We start from the raw sequence: 17,500 nt of genomic DNA, 5'->3' as shown, positions 1-17,500 counted from the left end.
TCCCACCGTGCGTGGTACTTGAATGGTCGTTCCAGCGGCTAAGTCCCACGGTGCGTGGTAGTTGCTGGATGGCGCGTGGTAGGTGTTGGCCGGCCTCGGCGGCCACTTAAGAGAGTCAAAACTATAGATCTTCGCTGCCACTCACCCGCGGGGGCTGGGGAATCCCTCCAGCCCGCCAGCGCCCCTCCCCCGCGGGGGGGTGGGGGGGCCGGAGTGACTTCGCGGGGTCTCGAAGCCGGGACCGTAGCGCACGCCCTGAGCGGAACAGGGCACGCCGCTGGCGGGGTTCGAACCCAGGACCTTCTTCGGCCATGCAGCAGCGACCCGATTTCTTGGTGTAGGGCGCCGTGGAGGCACGCGGCGTCCCAGAATCCCCGAAGCGAGGTTCGAACCCAGGAACGTCATAGGCCCCTCGCGGCTGCAGCAGCGACGAGCTTGCGTGGCGTAGGGCGCCGTGGTGGCAGGCGAGCATCGAACCGAGGACTGAGTCCTCGAGGCTGGCCGGAGAACACAGGAGCGTCGTCATCGTCCTCGCGGCGGCGGCGTAGGGCGCCGTGGTGGCCCGCGGCATCTCAGGTGGGCCTAAAACAATTAAGCTAGGTTCGAACCCAGGACGGAGTCCGGACCGAGTCCCCGCGATTAAGAACGCGGTCCCCCGCCCGCCCGCCCGCCCACACACGCCAGATCTCCGTCCTGCCCCCACCCCCACCCCCGTCCTGACACTACGACCCCGGGTCAAGTGCGGCGTGTCCCGAACCGGCAGGAGGCCTCATACTTGCCGATTGCCGGTTCGGCCGCGCACTCGGACCTGCTCCCAAAGTCCTCCCCATAGTAGGTCTGGACCCCCCTTATCTCAGCATTTGTCTTGCGCGGGCGGAAGGCGATTTTCTCCCCGACGAGAGGCTTGCCGGCCGCCAAGGCCCGGGACGTCTGCGGCAAAAGTCCGACGGCGCGTGGTAGCTCAGAAGGCTGTTTCGGTGAAAGAGTCCTGCGGTAATGGCGCCTTCTTAATAATAGTAACTTGAATAAAAATAACATAAGACAACACGAATAACGGGAGTAGAAGAAGAAGAATTAGGGAGGAAGAAAGCGTAATATAGTGAAGTAGATGGTTTTGTATTCTTATGAGTTGTTTGATTTTGAGTGAGTGAGTGGGATGTGTTGTTTTGGTTGCGTCCTATGTTTTTCTTTTATGGTTCTGTTGTGTCTTATTCTTTTTGTTGTGCCCTCTAATTATTCTTTTTCTGTCTCACTGTGTTGATGTATCGCATTGTTTTGTTGTGTCTTATGTTCTTGTACCTTATTGTAGGTCACTGCCACCGGGGATAAAATCATTTGCAGTCAATAACAAATAATAAAAATAATAATATGGTTAAGTATTTGTAAATCATTAAAATTGGGCTTGCGGTGCCCCGTCTCGAAAGAAATCATCGTATAGCCGTTAACGCATTAAAAGTAAGTCATGTAAGAGACTACGCCTGTGTTTGATGGGTTGTATTGGGACGGTCGCTTCCTGAGGCCAATTCAGACGGCGAGTATAGTTACGGGGCTGCTTCGAAGCACGAGACCGTGCCGTGATAGCGCCTTCCTAAGAATAAGAAATAGAACGAATATAACTTCAGCGGCTAAGTCCGAAATATTCCAAAATGCAGTAAAATATTCTTAATTGAAAAAAAATGGGCTTGCTGTGCACAATAATGCCGTTAATTGTCTAAAAATAAATTTCCGAAATTTAACTCAAAAGTCATGGCTCTGCGGCTATGTCCCGTGGTGCTTGGAACTTGAAATCAGTTCTGCGGCTATGTCCGACCGTGCGTGTTAGTTGAGTCGCTTCAGCGGCTAAGTCCGAAAATTTCCAAAATGCAGAAAAATATACATAATTGAAGAAAGTTGGCCTTGCTGTGCTTAATAATATCGTTAATAGATTAAAAATAAATTTCCGCTGTGTTAGGTGGGCCTTACTTGGACGGTACGAATTCTGCGGCTATGTCCCGTGGTGCGTGGTACTTGAAACCAGTTCTGCGGCTATGTCCGACCGTGCGTGTTAGTTGAGTCGCTTCAGCGGCTAAGTCCAAAAAATTTCCAAAATGCAGAAAAATACACATAATTGAAGAAAATTGGGCTTGCTGTGCTTAATAATATCGTTAATAGATTAAAAATAAATTTCCGCTGTGTTAGCTGGGCCTTACTTGGACGGTACGAATTCTGCGGCTATGTCCGACCGTGCGTGTTAGTTGAGTCGCTTCAGCGGCTAAGTCAAAAAATTTCCAAAATGCAGAAAAATACACATAATTGAAGAAAATTGGGCTTGCTGTGCATAGTAATGCCGTTAATTGACTAAAAATAAATTTCCGCTGTGTTAGGTGGGCCTTACTTGGACGGTACGAATTCTGCGGCTATGTCCCGTGGTGCGTGGTACTTGAAACCAGTTCTGCGGCTATGAACCACCGTGCGTGTTACTTGAGTCGCTTCAGCGGCTAAGTCCGAAAATTTCCAAAATGCAGAAAAATATACATAATTGAAGAAAGTTGGCCTTGCTGTGCTTAATAATATCGTTAATAGATTAAAAATAAATTTCCGCTGTGTTAGCTGGGCCTTACTTGGACGGTACGAATTCTGCGGCTATGTCCCGTGGTGCGTGGTACTTGAAACCAGTTCTGCGGCTATGTCCGACCGTGCGTGTTAGTTGAGTCGCTTCAGCGGCTAAGTCCGAAAATTTCCAAAATGCAGAAAAATATTCATAATTGAAGAAAGTTGGCCTTGCTGTGCATAGTAATGCCGTTAATTGACTAAAAATAAATTTCCGCTGTGTTAGCTGGGCCTTACTTGGACGGTACGAATTCTGCGGCTATGTCCCGTGGTGCGTGGTACTTGAAACCAGTTCTGCGGCTATGTCCGACCGTGCGTGTTAGTTGAGTCGCTTCAGCGGCTAAGTCCAAAAAATTTCCAAAATGCAGAAAAATACACATAATTGAAGAAAATTGGGCTTGCTGTGCATAGTAATGCCGTTAATTGACTAAAAATAAATTTCCGCTGTGTTAGGTGGGCCTTACTTGGACGGTACGAATTCTGCGGCTATGTCCCGTGGTGCGTGGTACTTGAAACCAGTTCTGCGGCTATGTCCCACCGTGCGTGTTACTTGAGTCGCTTCAGCGGCTAAGTCCGAAAATTTCCAAAATGCAGAAAAATATACATAATTGAAGAAAGTTGGCCTTGCTGTGCTTAATAATATCGTTAATAGATTAAAAATAAATTTCCGCTGTGTTAGGTGGGCCTTACTTGGACGGTACGAATTCTGCGGCTATGTCCCGTGGTGCGTGGTACTTGAAACCAGTTCTGCGGCTATGTCCGACCGTGCGTGTTAGTTGAGTCGCTTCAGCGGCTAAGTCCAAAAAATTTCCAAAATGCAGAAAAATACACATAATTGAAGAAAATTGGGCTTGCTGTGCTTAATAATATCGTTAATAGATTAAAAATAAATTTCCGCTGTGTTAGCTGGGCCTTACTTGGACGGTACGAATTCTGCGGCTATGTCCCGTGGTGCGTGGTACTTGAAACCAGTTCTGCGGCTATGTCCGACCGTGCGTGTTAGTTGAGTCGCTTCAGCGGCTAAGTCCGAAAATTTCCAAAATGCAGAAAAATATTCATAATTGAAGAAAGTTGGCCTTGCTGTGCATAGTAATGCCGTTAATTGACTAAAAATAAATTTCCGCTGTGTTAGGTGGGCCTTACTTGGACGGGACGAATTCTGCGGCTATGTCCCGTGGTGCGTGGTACTTGAAATCAGTTCTGCGGCTATGTCCGACCGTGCGTGTTAGTTGAGTCGCTTCAGCGGCTAAGTCCAAAAAATTAACAAAATGCAGAAAAATATACATAATTGAAGAAAGTTGGCCTTGCTGTGCTTAATAATATCGTTAATAGATTAAAAATAAATTTCCGCTGTGTTAGGTGGGCCTTACTTGGACGGTACGAATTCTGCGGCTATGTCCCGTGGTGCGTGGTACTTGAAACCAGTTCTGCGGCTATGTCCGACCGTGCGTGTTAGTTGAGTCGCTTCAGCGGCTAAGTCCAAAAAATTTCCAAAATGCAGAAAAATACACATAATTGAAGAAAATTGGGCTTGCTGTGCTTAATAATATCGTTAATAGATTAAAAATAAATTTCCGCTGTGTTAGCTGGGCCTTACTTGGACGGTACGAATTCTGCGGCTATGTCCCGTGGTGCGTGGTACTTGAAACCAGTTCTGCGGCTATGTCCGACCGTGCGTGTTAGTTGAGTCGCTTCAGCGGCTAAGTCCAAAAAATTTCCAAAATGCAGAAAAATACACATAATTGAAGAAAATTGGGCTTGCTGTGCTTAATAATATCGTTAATAGATTAAAAATAAATTTCCGCTGTGTTAGCTGGGCCTTACTTGGACGGTACGAATTCTGCGGCTATGTCCCGTGGTGCGTGGTACTTGAAACCAGTTCTGCGGCTATGTCCGACCGTGCGTGTTAGTTGAGTCGCTTCAGCGGCTAAGTCCGAAAATTTCCAAAATGCAGAAAAATACACATAATTGAAGAAAATTGGGCTTGCTGTGCTTAATAAAATCGTTAATAGATTAAAAATAAATTACCGCTGTGTTAGCTGGGCCTTACTTGGACGGTACGAATTCTGCGGCTATGTCCCGTGGTGCGTGGTACTTGAAATCAGTTCTGCGGCTATGTCCGACCGTGCGTGTTAGTTGAGTCGCTTCAGCGGCTAAGTCCAAAAAATTTCCAAAATGCAGAAAAATACACATAATTGAAGAAAATTGGGCTTGCTGTGCTTAATAATATCGTTAATAGATTAAAAATAAATTTCCGCTGTGTTAGGTGGGCCTTACTTGGACGGTACGAATTCTGCGGCTATGTCCCGTGGTGCGTGGTACTTGAAACCAGTTCTGCGGCTATGTCCGACCGTGCGTGTTAGTTGAGTCGCTTCAGCGGCTAAGTCCAAAAAATTTCCAAAATGCAGAAAAATACACATAATTGAAGAAAATTGGGCTTGCTGTGCTTAATAATATCGTTAATAGATTAAAAATAAATTTCCGCTGTGTTAGCTGGGCCTTACTTGGACGGTACGAATTCTGCGGCTATGTCCGACCGTGCGTGTTAGTTGAGTCGCTTCAGCGGCTAAGTCAAAAAATTTCCAAAATGCAGAAAAATACACATAATTGAAGAAAATTGGGCTTGCTGTGCATAGTAATGCCGTTAATTGACTAAAAATAAATTTCCGCTGTGTTAGGTGGGCCTTACTTGGACGGTACGAATTCTGCGGCTATGTCCCGTGGTGCGTGGTACTTGAAACCAGTTCTGCGGCTATGAACCACCGTGCGTGTTACTTGAGTCGCTTCAGCGGCTAAGTCCGAAAATTTCCAAAATGCAGAAAAATATACATAATTGAAGAAAGTTGGCCTTGCTGTGCTTAATAATATCGTTAATAGATTAAAAATAAATTTCCGCTGTGTTAGCTGGGCCTTACTTGGACGGTACGAATTCTGCGGCTATGTCCCGTGGTGCGTGGTACTTGAAACCAGTTCTGCGGCTATGTCCGACCGTGCGTGTTAGTTGAGTCGCTTCAGCGGCTAAGTCCGAAAATTTCCAAAATGCAGAAAAATATTCATAATTGAAGAAAGTTGGCCTTGCTGTGCATAGTAATGCCGTTAATTGACTAAAAATAAATTTCCGCTGTGTTAGCTGGGCCTTACTTGGACGGTACGAATTCTGCGGCTATGTCCCGTGGTGCGTGGTACTTGAAACCAGTTCTGCGGCTATGTCCGACCGTGCGTGTTAGTTGAGTCGCTTCAGCGGCTAAGTCCAAAAAATTTCCAAAATGCAGAAAAATACACATAATTGAAGAAAATTGGGCTTGCTGTGCATAGTAATGCCGTTAATTGACTAAAAATAAATTTCCGCTGTGTTAGGTGGGCCTTACTTGGACGGTACGAATTCTGCGGCTATGTCCCGTGGTGCGTGGTACTTGAAACCAGTTCTGCGGCTATGTCCGACCGTGCGTGTTAGTTGAGTCGCTTCAGCGGCTAAGTCCAAAAAATTTCCAAAATGCAGAAAAATACACATAATTGAAGAAAATTGGGCTTGCTGTGCTTAATAATATCGTTAATAGATTAAAAATAAATTTCCGCTGTGTTAGCTGGGCCTTACTTGGACGGTACGAATTCTGCGGCTATGTCCCGTGGTGCGTGGTACTTGAAATCAGTTCTGCGGCTATGTCCCACCGTGCGTGTTACTTGAGTCGCTTCAGCGGCTAAGTCCGAAAATTTCCAAAATGCAGAAAAATATACATAATTGAAGAAAGTTGGCCTTGCTGTGCTTAATAATATCGTTAATAGATTCAAAATAAATTTCCGCTGTGTTAGGTGGGCCTTACTTGGACGGTACGAATTCTGCGGCTATGTCCCGTGGTGCGTGGTACTTGAAACCAGTTCTGCGGCTATGTCCGACCGTGCGTGTTAGTTGAGTCGCTTCAGCGGCTAAGTCCGAAAATTTCCAAAATGCAGAAAAATATTCATAATTGAAGAAAGTTGGCCTTGCTGTGCATAGTAATGCCGTTAATTGACTAAAAATAAATTTCCGCTGTGTTAGCTGGGCCTTACTTGGACGGTACGAATTCTGCGGCTATGTCCCGTGGTGCGTGGTACTTGAAACCAGTTCTGCGGCTATGTCCGACCGTGCGTGTTAGTTGAGTCGCTTCAGCGGCTAAGTCCAAAAAATTTCCAAAATGCAGAAAAATACACATAATTGAAGAAAATTGGGCTTGCTGTGCATAGTAATGCCGTTAATTGACTAAAAATAAATTTCCGCTGTGTTAGGTGGGCCTTACTTGGACGGTACGAATTCTGCGGCTATGTCCCGTGGTGCGTGGTACTTGAAACCAGTTCTGCGGCTATGTCCCACCGTGCGTGTTACTTGAGTCGCTTCAGCGGCTAAGTCCGAAAATTTCCAAAATGCAGAAAAATATACATAATTGAAGAAAGTTGGCCTTGCTGTGCTTAATAATATCGTTAATAGATTAAAAATAAATTTCCGCTGTGTTAGGTGGGCCTTACTTGGACGGTACGAATTCTGCGGCTATGTCCCGTGGTGCGTGGTACTTGAAACCAGTTCTGCGGCTATGTCCGACCGTGCGTGTTAGTTGAGTCGCTTCAGCGGCTAAGTCCAAAAAATTTCCAAAATGCAGAAAAATACACATAATTGAAGAAAATTGGGCTTGCTGTGCTTAATAATATCGTTAATAGATTAAAAATAAATTTCCGCTGTGTTAGCTGGGCCTTACTTGGACGGTACGAATTCTGCGGCTATGTCCCGTGGTGCGTGGTACTTGAAACCAGTTCTGCGGCTATGTCCGACCGTGCGTGTTAGTTGAGTCGCTTCAGCGGCTAAGTCCGAAAATTTCCAAAATGCAGAAAAATATTCATAATTGAAGAAAGTTGGCCTTGCTGTGCATAGTAATGCCGTTAATTGACTAAAAATAAATTTCCGCTGTGTTAGGTGGGCCTTACTTGGACGGGACGAATTCTGCGGCTATGTCCCGTGGTGCGTGGTACTTGAAATCAGTTCTGCGGCTATGTCCGACCGTGCGTGTTAGTTGAGTCGCTTCAGCGGCTAAGTCCAAAAAATTAACAAAATGCAGAAAAATATACATAATTGAAGAAAGTTGGCCTTGCTGTGCTTAATAATATCGTTAATAGATTAAAAATAAATTTCCGCTGTGTTAGGTGGGCCTTACTTGGACGGTACGAATTCTGCGGCTATGTCCCGTGGTGCGTGGTACTTGAAACCAGTTCTGCGGCTATGTCCGACCATGCGTGTTAGTTGAGTCGCTTCAGCGGCTAAGTCCAAAAAATTTCCAAAATGCAGAAAAATACACATAATTGAAGAAAATTGGGCTTGCTGTGCTTAATAATATCGTTAATAGATTAAAAATAAATTTCCGCTGTGTTAGCTGGGCCTTACTTGGACGGTACGAATTCTGCGGCTATGTCCCGTGGTGCGTGGTACTTGAAACCAGTTCTGCGGCTATGTCCGACCGTGCGTGTTAGTTGAGTCGCTTCAGCGGCTAAGTCCAAAAAATTTCCAAAATGCAGAAAAATACACATAATTGAAGAAAATTGGGCTTGCTGTGCTTAATAATATCGTTAATAGATTAAAAATAAATTTCCGCTGTGTTAGCTGGGCCTTACTTGGACGGTACGAATTCTGCGGCTATGTCCCGTGGTGCGTGGTACTTGAAACCAGTTCTGCGGCTATGTCCGACCGTGCGTGTTAGTTGAGTCGCTTCAGCGGCTAAGTCCGAAAATTTCCAAAATGCAGAAAAATACACATAATTGAAGAAAATTGGGCTTGCTGTGCTTAATAAAATCGTTAATAGATTAAAAATAAATTACCGCTGTGTTAGCTGGGCCTTACTTGGACGGTACGAATTCTGCGGCTATGTCCCGTGGTGCGTGGTACTTGAAATCAGTTCTGCGGCTATGTCCGACCGTGCGTGTTAGTTGAGTCGCTTCAGCGGCTAAGTCCAAAAAATTTCCAAAATGCAGAAAAATACACATAATTGAAGAAAATTGGGCTTGCTGTGCTTAATAATATCGTTAATAGATTAAAAATAAATTTCCGCTGTGTTAGGTGGGCCTTACTTGGACGGTACGAATTCTGCGGCTATGTCCCGTGGTGCGTGGTACTTGAAACCAGTTCTGCGGCTATGTCCGACCGTGCGTGTTAGTTGAGTCGCTTCAGCGGCTAAGTCCAAAAAATTTCCAAAATGCAGAAAAATACACATAATTGAAGAAAATTGGGCTTGCTGTGCTTAATAATATCGTTAATAGATTAAAAATAAATTTCCGCTGTGTTAGCTGGGCCTTACTTGGACGGTACGAATTCTGCGGCTATGTCCCGTGGTGCGTGGTACTTGAAACCAGTTCTGCGGCTATGTCCGACCGTGCGTGTTAGTTGAGTCGCTTCAGCGGCTAAGTCCGAAAATTTCCAAAATGCAGAAAAATATTCATAATTGAAGAAAGTTGGCCTTGCTGTGCATAGTAATGCCGTTAATTGACTAAAAATAAATTTCCGCTGTGTTAGGTGGGCCTTACTTGGACGGTACGAATTCTGCGGCTATGTCCCGTGGTGCGTGGTACTTGAAACCAGTTCTGCGGCTATGTCCGACCGTGCGTGTTAGTTGAGTCGCTTCAGCGGCTAAGTCCAAAAAATTTCCAAAATGCAGAAAAATACACATAATTGAAGAAAATTGGGCTTGCTGTGCTTAATAATATCGTTAATAGATTAAAAATAAATTTCCGCTGTGTTAGCTGGGCCTTACTTGGACGGTACGAATTCTGCGGCTATGTCCCGTGGTGCGTGGTACTTGAAATCAGTTCTGCGGCTATGTCCCACCGTGCGTGTTACTTGAGTCGCTTCAGCGGCTAAGTCCGAAAATTTCCAAAATGCAGAAAAATATACATAATTGAAGAAAGTTGGCCTTGCTGTGCTTAATAATATCGTTAATAGATTAAAAATAAATTTCCGCTGTGTTAGGTGGGCCTTAATTGGACGGTACGAATTCTGCGGCTATGTCCCGTGGTGCGTGGTACTTGAAACCAGTTCTGCGGCTATGTCCGACCGTGCGTGTTAGTTGAGTCGCTTCAGCGGCTAAGTCCGAAAATTTCCAAAATGCAGAAAAATATTCATAATTGAAGAAAGTTGGCCTTGCTGTGCATAGTAATGCCGTTAATTGACTAAAAATAAATTTCCGCTGTGTTAGGTGGGCCTTACTTGGACGGGACGAATTCTGCGGCTATGTCCCGTGGTGCGTGGTACTTGAAATCAGTTCTGCGGCTATGTCCGACCGTGCGTGTTAGTTGAGTCGCTTCAGCGGCTAAGTCCAAAAAATTTCCAAAATGCAGAAAAATACACATAATTGAAGAAAATTGGGCTTGCTGTGCTTAATAAAATCGTTAATAGATTAAAAATAAATTACCGCTGTGTTAGGTGGGCCTTACTTGGACGGTACGAATTCTGCGGCTATGTCCCGTGGTGCGTGGTACTTGAAATCAGTTCTGCGGCTATGTCCCACCGTGCGTGTTACTTGAGTCGCTTCAGCGGCTAAGTCCGAAAATTTCCAAAATGCAGAAAAATATACATAATTGAAGAAAGTTGGCCTTGCTGTGCTTAATAATATCGTTAATAGATTAAAAATAAATTTCCGCTGTGTTAGGTGGGCCTTACTTGGACGGTACGAATTCTGCGGCTATGTCCCGTGGTGCGTGGTACTTGAAACCAGTTCTGCGGCTATGTCCGACCGTGCGTGTTAGTTGAGTCGCTTCAGCGGCTAAGTCCGAAAATTTCCAAAATGCAGAAAAATATTCATAATTGAAGAAAGTTGGCCTTGCTGTGCATAGTAATGCCGTTAATTGACTAAAAATAAATTTCCGCTGTGTTAGCTGGGCCTTACTTGGACGGTACGAATTCTGCGGCTATGTCCCGTGGTGCGTGGTACATGAAACCAGTTCTGCGGCTATGTCCCACCGTGCGTGTTACTTGAGTCGCTTCAGCGGCTAAGTCCGAAAATTTCTAAAGTGCAGAAAAATATTAAATAAAGCGGTTATATAAGTAAGTATGTGTATGTATTCTAACATATACAAAATTTAGTATGATCGGAAATGATTAAGGAAGAGAAAAACTTAATTAAAATTTCTGGCGGCAGCCGAGGGGCCATCCGCCGGTGTCCGCGGCTCTGCCTCTTCCGTGACTGACGAATGCTGAGATAAGGGGGGTCCAGACTATAGTATATGAGCTTGGCGAGCGAGGCTCTCCTCGAGCAGGGGGAAGTCTGAGATTGGACTACCGGCCGCCGGGGACCCTGTCGCCGGCAGGCCATTCGCGCTTCCGCCCCGCGTTGGCTGAGGCAGTTTAGGGCAAGAGTGGCACAAGTGCACCGACCGCCGTTTCCTTTGGGGTCGGCGCCCGTCACCCCGCTCAGTGGCCGGCGAAGACCGGCCGAGTCTCGGGTTCGAGTCGGCACAGGACACTGAGTGCAAGAGTGACACAAGTAACGGCGTTCACGGGCGGCCTCTGGGAGATTGCCCTCAGTACCACCGGGCAACGCGGGGGACTGCAGGCCTCGACCCGCGCCGCTCGATCCCCGTTTAGGGCAAGAGTGGCACAAGTGCACCGACCGCCGTGTCCTTTGGGGTCGGCGCCCGCCACCCCGCTCAGTGGCCGGCGAAGACTGGTCGAGTCTCGGGTTCGAGTCGGCACTCGAGCCTGAGTGCAAGAGTGGCACAAGTGATGGTCTTCACGGGCGGCCTCTGGGAAGCTGCCCCTAGTACCAGCGGACAACAGCGAGGGACTGCAGGCCTCGGCCCGCGCTACTTGCGACCGTTTAGGGCAAGAGGGGCACAAGTGTATCGACCGCCGTGTAATTTGTGGTCAACCCGCGCTGTTGCCTGCGAAGACCGGCCGAGTCTCGGGTTCGAGTCGGCACAGGGCACTGAGTGCAAGAGTGACACAAGTAACGGCCTTCACGGGCGGCCTCTGGGAGATTGCCCTCAGTACCACCGGGCAACGCGGGGGACTGCAGGCCTCGTCCCGCGCCGCTCGATCCCCGTTTAGGGCAAGAGTGGCACATGTGCACCGATCGCCGTCTTCAACGGGGTCGGCGCCCGTCAACCCGCGCAGTGGCCGGCGGAGGCTCCGGTTCGAGTCGGCACTCGATTCCGAGTGCAAGAGTGGCACACGTGACGGCCTTCACGGGCGGCCTCTGGGAAGCTGCACTTAGTACCAGCGGACAACCGCGGGGGAATGCTTTCCTCGGCCCGGTGTACTTGCAACCGTTTAGTGCAAGTGGGGCACAAATGCACCGACCGCCGTGTCCATCGGGGTTGGCGCACGTCAACACGCGCGGTGTCCGGCGGAGGCTCGGGCTCGAGTCGGCCCTCGACTACGAGTGCAAGAGTGGCACATGTGACGGCCTTTACAGGTGGCTTCTGTGAGCCGGCCCTTAGTACCAGCGTGCATCCGCGGGAGACTGAAGACCTCTCCCCGCGCTGCTCGAACCCCGTTTAGGGCAAGAGGGGCACATGTGCACCGATCGCCGTCTTCATCGGGGACGGCGCCCGTCAACCCACGCAGTGGCCGGCGGAGGCTCCGGTTCGAGTCGGCACTCGATTCCGAGTGCAAGAGCGGCACACGTGACGGCCTTCACGGGCGGCCTCTGGGAAGCTGCACTTAGAACCAGCGCGCATCCGCCGGGGGACTGCTGGCCTCGGCCCGCTCTACTTGCAACCGTTTAGGGCAAGTGGAGCACAAGTGCACCGACCGCCGTGTCCATCGGGGTTGGCGCACGTCATCACGCGCGGTGTCCGGCGGAGACTCGGGCTCGAGTCGGCACTCATCTACGAGTGCAAGAGTGGCACATGTGAAGGCCTTAACGGGCGGCCTCTGGGAAGCTGCACTTAGAACGAGCGCGCATCCGCCGGGGACTGAATTCCTCTCCCCGCGCTGCTCGAACCCCGTTTAGGGCATGGGGGGCACATGTGCACCGATCGCCGTCTTCATCGGGGTCGGCGCCCGTCAACCCACGCAGTGGCCGGCGGAGGCTCCGGTTCGAGTCGGCACTCGATTCCGAGTGCAAGAGTGGCACAAGTGATGGCCTTCACGGGCGGCCTCTCGGAAGCTGCACTTAGAACGAGCGCGCATCCGCCGGGGACTGAATTCCTCTCCCCGCGCTGCTCGAACCCCGTTTAGGGCAAGAGGGGCACAAGTGTACAGAAGTCCGTCTCCTGGGGAATCGCGTGCTCGGCTGCCCTCAATGGACAGGCAGAAGCAGGGGTCTGCTCGTAGGTGACTCGGCACTCGAGTGCAAGATTGGCGCAAGTGACGACTTCTCGTGCGGTCACGGTGAGGCTGCCGGCGGTGTCTCTGGCTTCTGCCGCATATATATTCCCGTTCGTGCCCTCCACGTCTTCAGATTTCAAAGTCCCATCCGTGCGTGTTAGGTAGGCCGATTTTAGGGGACCTGCCGCTCGCATTCGGCCGGGTCGCGCTCTCTGAGGCTCAGACGTTACGAGTCTCCCCTGAAAACGCCGCGCTGGCACCTTATTTTGTAGGAAAATTTCACACTTCCTCTAGTTGAACTAACGGATGCGTCGCTGATAAATTGGCCCTTTTTCCGCATAAGACGATTCCTGAGCCTTGGGTGGTGTCTGGATACATCAGGAGGACACAACTGACGGAAGAAAAGCCCGGGTCCGTCCTCCGCCCGGCAGGGGAACGATTTTACGAAAAAGGCCGGCTTCGTTCCCCTTCCCGGCAAGCAGCAGGTGGACGATTTTACGAGAAAGACCGGGTTCGTCCACCTTCCCGGCAAGCAACAGGGGAACGATTTTACGAAGAAGGCCGGCTTCGTTCCCCTTTCCGGCAAGCAACAGGAGGACGATTTGACGTTAAAGACCGGGTTCGTCCTCCTTCCCGGCAAGCAACAGGGGAACGATTTTACGAAAAAGGCCGGCTTCGTTCCCCTTCCCGGCAAGCAGCAGGTGGACGATTTGACGATAAAGACCGGGTTCGTCCACCTTCCCGGCAAGCAACAGGGGAACGATTTTACGAAAAAGACCGGCTTCGTTCCCCTTCCCGGCAAGCAGCAGGTGGACGATTTTACGAGAGAGACCGGGTTCGTCCACCTTCCCGGCAAGCAACAGGGGAACGATTTTACGAAAAAGACCGGCTTCGTTCCCCTTCCCGGCAAGCAGCAGGTGGACGATTTTACGAGAGAGACCGGGTTCGTCCACCTTCGCGGCAAGCAACAGGGGAACGATTTTACGAAAAAGGCCGGCTTCGTTCCCCTTTCCGGCAAGCAACAGGAGGACGATTTGACGATAAAGACCGGGTTCGTCCTCCTTCCCGGCAAGCAACAGGGGAACGATTTTACGAAAAAGGCCGGCTTCGTTCCCCTTCCCGGCAACCAGCAGGTGGACGATTTGACGATAAAGACCGGGTTCGTCCACCTTCCCGGCAAGCAACAGGGGAACGATTTTACGAAAAAGACCGGCTTTGTTCCCCTTCCCGGCAAGCAGCAGGTGGACGATTTTACGAGAGAGACCGGGTTCGTCCACCTTCCCGGCAAGCAACAGGGGAACGATTTTACGAAAAAGGCCGGCTTCGTTCCCCTTCCCGGCAAACCCTTCGCCACCGCGATGCCGCGGCCCTCTGTCCCCCGGACACGGTCTATAGGCGGCGTATCGTGGACACACTGCAACCGACTCACTCGTAGTCCGGGCGCGTGCTAGACTCGCGATGCCAAACGGCGCTTCGGCGCTTATGCATGTCGAGTGAAGAGAGGGAAGGGTGCCCTAATGGCACCACGGTTCTGGGGGCGCTCACGTGGCGTCCCCCTAACGGCACGAAGTGGCCCCTGCTCGCAGGGGCGCACGGAGTGCGAGCGTTGAAGTATGAACTGGACCCCCTCGCCGGACCCATCCGGGACCGCGTGGAGGGGGAGGAACGAGCTCCAAGTGAGTCTTCGGTTCCCTGGTTGATCCTGCCAGTAGTCATATGCTTGTCTCAAAGATTAAGCCATGCATGTCTCAGTGCAAGCCAAATTAAGGTGAAACCGCGAATGGCTCATTAAATCAGTTATGGTTCCTTAGATGGTGGACAGTTACTTGGATAACTGTGGTAATTCTAGAGCTAATACATGCAACCGAGTCCCGACCGGAGACGGTCGGGACGCTTTTATTAGATCAAAACCAATCGGTCGCTCACGCGGCCGTTTGCCTTGGTGACTCTGAATAAATGGAGGCGGATCGCACGGTCTACGAACCGGCGACGCATCTTTCAAATGTCTGCCTTATCAACTGTCGATGGTAGGCTCTGCGCCTACCATGGTTGTAACGGGTAACGGGGAATCAGGGTTCGATTCCGGAGAGGGAGCCTGAGAAACGGCTACCACATCCAAGGAAGGCAGCAGGCGCGCAAATTACCCACTCCCGGCACGGGGAGGTAGTGACGAAAAATAACGATACGGGACTCATCCGAGGCCCCGTAATCGGAATGAGTACACTCTAAAGACTTTAACGAGTATCCATTGGAGGGCAAGTCTGGTGCCAGCAGCCGCGGTAATTCCAGCTCCAATAGCGTATATTAAAGCTGTTGCGGTTAAAAAGCTCGTAGTCGGACTTGTGTCCCACGCTGCCGGTTCACCGCCCGTCGGTGTCTAACTGGCACGCACGTGCGGACGTCCTGCCGGTGGCCCGAGCCGGCGCCCGCGGGCGATGGGGGCGGCGACGCTCCCACGCCTCGGGTCGTCTCGGGGAGGGCCTACACAATCCCGTCGCGGTGCTCTTGACCGAGTGTCACGATGGGCCGGCACTTTTACTTTGAACAAATTAGAGTGCTTAAAGCAGGCAGCAGCCGCCTGAATACCGAGTGCATGGAATAATGGAATAGGACCTCGGTTCTATTTTGTTGGTTTTCGGAAGCCCCGAGGTAATGATCAAAAGGGACAGACGGGGGCATTCGTATTGCGACGTTAGAGGTGAAATTCTTGGATCGTCGCAAGACGGACAGAAGCGAAAGCATTTGCCAAGAATGTTTTCTCTGATCAAGAACGAAAGTTAGAGGTTCGAAGGCGATCAGATACCGCCCTAGTTCTAACCATAAACGATGCCAGCCAGCAATCCGCCGAAGTTCCTCCGATGACTCGGCGGGCGGCTTCCGGGAAACCAAAGCTTTTGGGTTCCGGGGGAAGTATGGTTGCAAAGCTGAAACTTAAAGGAATTGACGGAAGGGCACCACCAGGAGTGGAGCCTGCGGCTTAATTTGACTCAACACGGGAAACCTCACCAGGCCCAGACACCGGGAGGATTGACAGATTGAGAGCTCTTTCTTGATTCGGTGGGTGGTGGTGCATGGCCGTTCTTAGTTGGTGGAGCGATTTGTCTGGTTAATTCCGATAACGAACGAGACTCTAGCCTGCTAAATAGTCGCATCCGGTATCCTCTGTGCTACCGGCGACTCCTAATCTTCTTAGAGGGACAGGCGGCTTCTAGCCGCACGAGATTGAGCAATAACAGGTCTGTGATGCCCTTAGATGTTCTGGGCCGCACGCGCGCTACACTGAAGGAATCAGCGTGTCCTCCCTGGCCGAAAGGTCCGGGTAACCCGCTGAACCTCCTTCGTGCTAGGGATTGGGGCTTGCAATTGTTCCCCATGAACGAGGAATTCCCAGTAAGCGCGAGTCATAAGCTCGCGTTGATTACGTCCCTGCCCTTTGTACACACCGCCCGTCGCTACTACCGATTGAATGATTTAGTGAGGTCTTCGGACCGGTGGGCGCGGGGTTTCGGCCCTTCGATTCCACCGGGAAGATGCCCGAACTTGATCATTTAGAGGAAGTAAAAGTCGTAACAAGGTTTCCGTAGGTGAACCTGCGGAAGGATCATTAACGGCACCGAGAGTGACCGAACAGAGAAGGAAGGCATTAAGAAACCGAGTACGGTTGCTGGCTCTGGGGGAGTGCGTAATCTCGCTTGCGAGTGGACCGCCTTCTCGTGGAAGTACCCGTGTCTGGTCATTCATGATAATACAACCTCTACTGATGACTGAAAAATAGATGACGTCAACCTGAGGGGGGACCGGTCGGCGAAAGTCGCACCGACTCCCCCCGCATGAGGGGGAAGACGCATCATAATATGTGACCACTACTGATGACTGAAAAATAGATGACGTCAACCTGAGGGGGGACCGGTCGGCGAAAGTCGCACCGTCTCCCCCCGAATGAGGGGAAGACGCATCAAAAATTAATAAAAGGAAGGCATTAAGAATGAACCAGATGAACGGGGCTCTGCGGAAGGCGTAATCTCGCCTGTGATTGGACCGGCTCTTCCTGGCAGCGGCCGGATCTCGGAGATAACGTCGTCGGCCTGAGGTGTCCAGGTCGGCGAAGTAATCCCCCGGAGGGGGACGGCAAGACCGTCCCGCCTCGAGGTGGGAAGTAGGAGCGAAAGATGGTGAGTGGGTGCCGGCGGCACGCGGGCTCCGAGGATCCTCAGGGATCCAAGGACAACCCGCGCGACCGCGAGCACTGGGCTTAAAGCCACTTTATCTGCCCACGCAAGGCCGTTTCGGCGGCGCTTGAACGAGAGGGGAGCGCGGTCTGACCGTGCCGCTGTTCTGGGGGCAGCTCCCCCTCGAAAAATAACAACTACCTGTCCTACGGGACTAGCAGTAGCATCCTACCCGAAGCTCTGCTCGAATCTAGAGAAAAACAACCCTGAGCGGTGGATCACTCGGCTCGTGGGTCGATGAAGAACGCAGCTAATTGCGCGTCGACATGTGAACTGCAGGACACATGAACATCGACGTTTCGAACGCACATTGCGGTCCTTGGATTTCCAATCCCGGACCACGCCTGGCTGAGGGTCGGCTACATGAAACCCGTGGGCCCGCGCGGTCTTTAAGATAATA

The 17,500-nt window shown here is 50.4% G+C and overlaps 2 non-coding genes across 2 annotated transcripts; both read left to right on the top strand.

The window, feature by feature from the left end:
• The first annotated feature begins 14,560 nt into the window (after positions 1 to 14,560).
• Positions 14,561 to 16,478, top strand: LOC147870643 (small subunit ribosomal RNA). Its single transcript, XR_015533273.1, has one exon. It is a non-coding gene; the product is annotated as a small subunit ribosomal RNA (ribosomal RNA).
• Positions 16,479 to 17,302: 824 nt separating this feature from the next.
• Positions 17,303 to 17,458, top strand: LOC147870642 (5.8S ribosomal RNA). Its single transcript, XR_015533283.1, has one exon. It is a non-coding gene; the product is annotated as a 5.8S ribosomal RNA (ribosomal RNA).
• The last annotated feature ends 42 nt before the right edge of the window (positions 17,459 to 17,500 follow it).

Source organism: Zootermopsis nevadensis, unplaced genomic scaffold (assembly GCF_977971745.1).
Source record: "Zootermopsis nevadensis isolate Lab colony 2312 unplaced genomic scaffold, Znev_1.0 Znev_ptg000236l, whole genome shotgun sequence".
NCBI lineage: Eukaryota > Metazoa > Arthropoda > Insecta > Blattodea > Termopsidae > Zootermopsis > Zootermopsis nevadensis.
The sequence above is the reverse complement of the archived record's forward strand: the minus strand, read 5'-3'. Positions and strand labels throughout refer to the sequence as shown.